This window comes from Hippoglossus hippoglossus, chromosome 3 (assembly GCF_009819705.1).
Source record: "Hippoglossus hippoglossus isolate fHipHip1 chromosome 3, fHipHip1.pri, whole genome shotgun sequence".
In the NCBI taxonomy this organism is placed as follows: domain Eukaryota; kingdom Metazoa; phylum Chordata; class Actinopteri; order Pleuronectiformes; family Pleuronectidae; genus Hippoglossus; species Hippoglossus hippoglossus.
The window spans coordinates 1,914,108-1,920,759 of record NC_047153.1 but is presented as its reverse complement, the minus strand read 5'-3'; the positions used below and the strand labels follow the sequence as shown (position 1 = coordinate 1,920,759).

Below are 6,652 nucleotides of genomic sequence, written 5' to 3'. Positions count from 1 at the left end.
GTAGCTGATAAGAAGAACAGTTCTTGAGATGTACAAGTCACATACTGACAGAGCTTTCTGGAATCACTAGACAGAGGAAAGGTCACTGTTATGATAGATCCTTCTTTTTTATTTTCTAACACATACAGGTAGATGGAGGGTGAGGGGGGGGGTTAAGGTGTAAGGTAGTGGGGGAGCTGGGATGAGGGGATGATTGACAGGGCAGAGGGAGAGAAAGGATGGGAGAGGAGATTAGGAGGGTTTGAAGTTGAAGAGAAAACAGGGGAACCTCCTCCTCCTCGTCGTCCCCTCATTCTCCTCATTCTCCTCCTTCTCTCTCTCTTCCTTTCTTTCTTTTTCATCTCCTCCTCCTTCTTCCTTTCTTTCTTTTTCATCTCCTCCTCCTTCTCGCTCTTCTTCCTTTCTTTCTTCTCCTCTTTCTCCTTCTTGACCCTCTCCTTGTAGCTGTCGGTCCTCAAGGCCTGTTCCTGAAAAGACAGAGACAACATAAGTTTCACTCTTTTCCTTTTCAAAGTCTGAATCGAAACAATCAACAATCCAATATTATTCAATCAGAATGAGTTGGTGTAACGTACCTGAAGCACAATGTTCTGCTGGATCAGGAGTTTGATGTCGTCCTCCAGCTTGATTTCCTTTTCTAGGGACTCCTTGTGCTCGGTGGACCACCTTTCATCTAAGGCCTTCTATTTTTGTTTTGCAGCTCCTCTATTTCCTCGACCTGCCCTCATTTTTGAGGATGTATTGCTGCAGCTTGTCCTCCTGGAGCTTCAGGTCTGCATTCAGGGAGACGACCTCAACCTCTTTTACTTTAAACCTCATGTGCATGTTCCTGAGCTCCTTCTCCAGCTCCTTCTCTTTGGCTTTTTTCAGACTCCACGAGCTGAATCAGCTGGTCATGTCGCCTTTGGACTTCAACAGAAGTGAGGCAGAAGACTCCAACTTCTCGCCCATCATTCTTCCTCTCTTCTCCCCTGGAAATATTTGTCATGGTGATCTGCAATTTGAGAGCAGCGTTTTCAGCCCTCAGCTTCTCCCAGCCGTTGGTTTTCAGCCTCCAGGTACTTTCACCCGGGCGTTTTCAGCCTTCAGCAAGGCATTTTCAGCCTCCAGTCGGCCGTTTACTACCTCCAGCTCCTTCAGCCAGGGCGCTTTCAGCCTCTAGCTCCTTCAGACGGGCACTTTCAGCCTCCAGCTCCTTCAGACGGGCATTTTCAGCCTTCAGCAAGTCATTTTTCAGCCTCCAGCTGCTTCAGGACGGGCGCTTTCAGCCTCTAGCTCCTCCAGATGGGCGCTTTCAGCCTCTAGCTCCTTCAGACGGGCGTTTTCAGCCTTCAGCAAGGCATTTTCAGCCTCCAGTCGGCCGTTTACTACCTCCAGCTCCTTCAGCCAGGCGTTTTCAGCCTCTAGCTCCTCCAGAGTGGGCGCTTTCAGCCTCCAGCTCCTTCAGACGGGCGTTTCAGCCACCAGCTCCTGGATCTCCCTATGCGAGTCCTTGAGTTCTCGGCAGAGCATTTTGCTCAAGTTGCACTTGTGTGGCTCATCTCCTGAGCTGTTTGATCCTCTCCATGTCGATTAACAGGTGCTGCAGTGTAAGCAAGAAGGTTCCTGTCGAGTACTTTCTTCTGTAGCTGTGTACAAAAGTTTTTGTAGAGTATTCTCTTGTCTTGGTCGAAAGTCACTGGAGAGAAGTTTCTCGTGTGTCTGACGTTGGCTCACGGTCGTCGTGTCTGGTTCCACTGACAAATGTTTCTCTTAAATAGGTGAGCTAATTTCCTATGATCTGTGTCATTCTACACTAGTATGACTGAAGTTGATCAAAGGAGGATTCCTATCAAATGAGGATTCCTTTAATCACAGATGAAGACCATAGACTGTATATATAGATGGGACGTAGTGGTCCGTGACGTCACCCGTTGGTTTCTGAAGAGTGAAAATGAGACTAGTAGTAGGCGTTCACCCGCGCCATCTTGCCGGTGCTGACTCCTCCTAGTTCCTGGCTAACCAATAAATGGGCAAAGAGGAGGAGCGCGAGTGAAGACTGACAGCTGAGCCACGCCCACAGAGCTCAACGTTACCTGGTTAGCTCAGGCTAAGGAGCTAGGCTACATGCTATCCGCGGCTGCTAACCGGCTAGCGCTGCGGTGTTGCTGCTTCAGGATGGTCGCGATCTTTCCAACGAACTCACGAGAGGTAAGTAACCTTGAAACTACACAACAACAAAACCTATTGCTTTATCTATTATCATAATCATATGCTTACATGCCTCAAGTGGTTTTTAATATGTAATTGTTATAAAGTTACCGTTTATTTAACACGTGTGATGAACAGATTGAAGCAAATTAACTACACTACTACAGAGTCGTGTGTTTGGTTGTGACTTGATTTTAATTTTAATAAGTTAATAAGTAATATCATACGCTACATGTGTAAGTTGCATGTTCTGATACAGGCTGGTATAACCACCATTACTATTGCCACCTTCTTTATTTAGCCTGTTATGGAATTTACAGTGAATTAGACAGTTTAGATAAGATTATAATCTCCACACACCACTGTTGGTTCTCATATTTATTGTATAATTATGTTTTCACACAGAGAAGTGGAGAGACTTGATGTGGACTGTTATCAACAGCTCTGTGAGAGATTATCACCTTGAATATTACAGATGAGGTAGAAAGACATTTTATCTATTTGTACAATGTTTTATTTCTTTCAGCACATTACATTTCATTTAGCTGATGCTTTTATCCAAAGTGACTTACAATATGTGCATTTAACCATGAGGGTACAAACCCAGAGCCCAGTACATCGGTTCTGTCTGAAATATGTGGTGCTTCCACCTGCTGAACACAGAATAAACTGTAAGAACCAGTCTTTGCTGGAACATACACAACATAAAACATCCTTTACAGTGAGTTTCTTCTTTTCAGTACATGAAGCACTGCAGCACCTGATGTCCTCAGCATCCACTGTGGCAGCAGCAACATGGTGGAGATCAGCAGCTTCAGGCTGGTCAACATGAGGACGACCTGCACCAGCTTCATCTGCACAACACTTCATGTTTTCCTCCCTTAACTAAAGAGGACCTGTGTTTTATTTTCTTCTTTGCCATAAGAGACAGAACACGGTCAGCACAGCTGCGTCCTTCAGGCTCGTCCGTCCCTAATAAAATGACAGGAAACATAAAAGTATGGTATTATTGTAGAGGAAGTGTTACTTATGAACAAAGTTTGTGTCCTTCTTTTCTGTGGATATTCAACTATGTATTTGAATATGGTTTTGTATTAAACTGTGCACTACCAAGACAATGAATGTGCAGTATGGAGTTCTTCCACATTAATAGTATTGCATATATCATTTAATGCATTATGTATTATGTGCAATACTTTGCTTTGATTGTTTGTAAGTTATGAAAACAGGTCTGTACCTGGAGTCAGTGTTGAAGTGATGACTCAGTGTTCAGTCTGGTTGGATTCCACTTCTGTCTCATGTTACATGGTAAAAATAAAAGTTTATTACTTCAAAGTTCATCAGATCATAATCACTTCACTTCATCTTAGGAAATAGGTGGGACATCAGCCTCAGGTTCTCTATGTGACTGTCTATTCTAGTAAAGTTACACTTCCTATAATTTATTTTCATGTGATAAACAAACATTATTCTGCATGTCCACTTATTTAACACAAGAATGACAGATTCAGTAAAATCTGCCAAAGATTAACGATGTAAAAACTGAATGTAGCCGACAAGTTTAGTTTTCACTGTAACACATTAACACCAATACTCTGAATAAAGAGCTTGAGGAGACGTAATGCTACTTTAAACAGCTGCTCTTCAAATGCAGATGTGACGTTAAATACTCACGTTTCAGTTGATCACAGTAAATCGGTTTCTGCAGAATAATAATCTGTGTGTGTGGTAAAAAGATGTGTGTGTGTGTGTGTGTGTGATCCGACACCATCAATTATTAACTAACTACATGATCGTAAGTCTGTTATCTACATCATAACCATCCCAATAAAAAATGAACTGTGAACGTGAACCAGTTCATCTTCATGTGTTTGAACTGGACTTTGAATTGTTTGTTTTCGAGAGTGAACTGGTTCAACCCGGTGGAGGAGCATGAGAACAGGGACGTGTCAGACTCCATTTTCCCTTGGATGAGCAGAAGGAAGAAAAGTGAGCAGGTGAGTGTGAACACAACTTTCTGAAAGTTTTACTGTCACACTCTCACACCTGCTGTTAACATCCGTCTGCTGATCACACCACTCTAAGTTTGTCAGTTCACACCTGGTGACAGATGTAGTTTCATGTGATCGGATCCCCAGAGACAGATGTGAACAGCAGCTGTGGAACAAAGAGCCTTCAAAGGACTAATTCACAGAGTTAACTCACAGTTTCATGTTTTATCTTCATCACGTCTGTTCATCAAGTGTTTAATAACAGAACGTGTTTTCAGAATCATACGTTACAGCAGTGGTCACCAACCAGTGGAGAGTCTTCACTGTGGATCCCAGTAAAGCTCTGGACTCACTGGCTGAGGAGTGAGAGACATCGACCTGCAGACACAGGTACACATATATATATATATAAACATAAATCTAAAACATCTGTACTATATAACAACACTATAAATGTAGTTTTTTAACTTTATACTGATTTTGTGTGAGTTTTAAAGTGAATATAAAGTTGAAGAGCTTGTGTTTGACCTTCATTTGGGCACAAAGCCATAGAACTGGGTGGAGATACAGAGTGCTGCTTCAAGCTGCTGACTGATGTGCTCTCAGTGTTACTGTCTATAAAGATCTGTAATTCATTTCCAGCCTTTATGACATTAACACTAGATGTTGAGTTTCCTTCTCCTAGTGGCAGGGTGTTGAAGGACACGTGAACTTCATGAGCTTGTATTAATTCACTTTAATGTAGTTGATTTATCAAAATTACTTTGTTATCGTTTGTTTATGGCTTTACATGTTTATTGGTGGATTTACAAATGACATAAACTAGTATTACATGAAAGGGCACTTTAGTATTGTACTTGTACAATAGTACATCTCCTACATACTCTGAGTACACACACACACACACACACACACACACACCGAGTCACGTGGTTTCCAGTAACTGCAGAGAGCAGCCAGTGAAAGTGAAAGTGTTCAGTCTTTGTTTTAACTGTAACGAGCAGAAGGAGGAGACGTGAAGTCTGAGGCTGGTGAGTGTTCAGCAACATTAATATTATTCATTCATATTATTTTACTGTCACTGACTCTGAGTCAGTTTTCTACACGTGGACTTTAGAGAGAAGAAGATTCAGGATGAACTTCTGTCAGTCAATCAACAGTTTGACTCAACGCTGTGATCGGCAGAGTCCAACACATTAAACCTACAACTGTCTCAGGTTACCGTGACAACAGGGACACAGTGTAGGAGGGTTGACTCTGTTGTATTTGAAGAAACACTGAGTTTATGTACCTGGCTTCATTGTGTGTGTTTGAGCTCACAGTGTTTTTCCTCTCAGACTGAAGATGAGTGGTTATGAGGAGGAAGAGGAGGACAGAGCAGAGTCTCCAGGGTTCAGCTGTGTGTCTCTGAAGAGTGACCAGTCCATGTTTGAGCCTCTAGACTTCAGTAATGAACCTGGACCCTCACACACAAAGTAAGAGACCTGCTACAAACACGTGAACCTCCAAACTGAATCCTCAGAGAATGAACCAGTGAATGATGTGTTCTGAATAAAAACATGTTTGTGTTTGCAGAGGTCAGGACCACAGACTGAGAGCAGAGTCTCCAGGGTCCAGCTGTGTGTCTCTGAAGAGTGACCGGTCCATGGATCGTCCTCCATACTTCAGTAATGAACCTGGACCCTCACACAACAGAGTAAGAGACTGTTTCTACTGTGACCTGCTCTGAGAGGATTTAGTTTCCTCTAGTGTGGCCCCTGCATTAGGACACAGCTTCATTGAAGTTGGTGACTAATCTCTCAGAATCACTCAAAGAGCTCAGACCTCCACCAAGAACCAACACGCTCCTTATGAAACCACTTGAGATTCACTAGAGACTCATTTTGATTTGGATCTGCACCAAATTCCACACACTGGTAAACATCAGTCCTCTGAACATGTCTGTGAAAGAGGACCCCCCCCCCCGATCTGGTCACAGACCACAACCTTCCACCAAGTTTTACTGGTAATCTGTTCAGTGGTTTTTATAATCCCACTAACGAACCAACCAACACACAAACGATACTGGGTTGAAAACAAAACCTCCTTGACAGAAGTAATGACAACCTGTACTGTGACATGTGACTTATCAGGAAATGTCTTCACAGAGAGAGGAAGAGGAGTCATGTTTCTGAGGAAGGAAGCAGTCGTCCTGCTGTGCTTCGTGTCAGGACGTCTGAAGGATCCAGTCTCCACCAGCTGTGGACACTGGTTCTGCAGACAGATGCATCACCTCATACGGGACCAGTCTGGTTCTTCAGGAGACTCCTCCTGTCCCCAGTGTGACAAAGATCCAGAACAGGAGCTGGAGCTCAGAGCAGCCGGTCAGAGCAGCACTGTACATGTGTCTGCTGATGTCTTCACTTCTGACATCAGCACAGGTTGTTTTATTTGTTCCTTCATACAGCATCAACATTTAACATCGTTATAAA

General features: G+C 43.2%; 1 long non-coding RNA gene across 1 annotated transcript; it reads left to right on the top strand.

Moving 5' to 3' along the window:
- The first annotated feature begins 5,180 nt into the window (after window positions 1–5,180).
- LOC117752782 lies at window positions 5,181–6,354 on the top strand. Its single transcript, XR_004612138.1, has 3 exons — window positions 5,181–5,212; window positions 5,299–5,656; window positions 6,329–6,354. It is a non-coding gene; the product is annotated as an uncharacterized LOC117752782 (long non-coding RNA).
- Window positions 6,355–6,652: the final 298 nt, after the last annotated feature.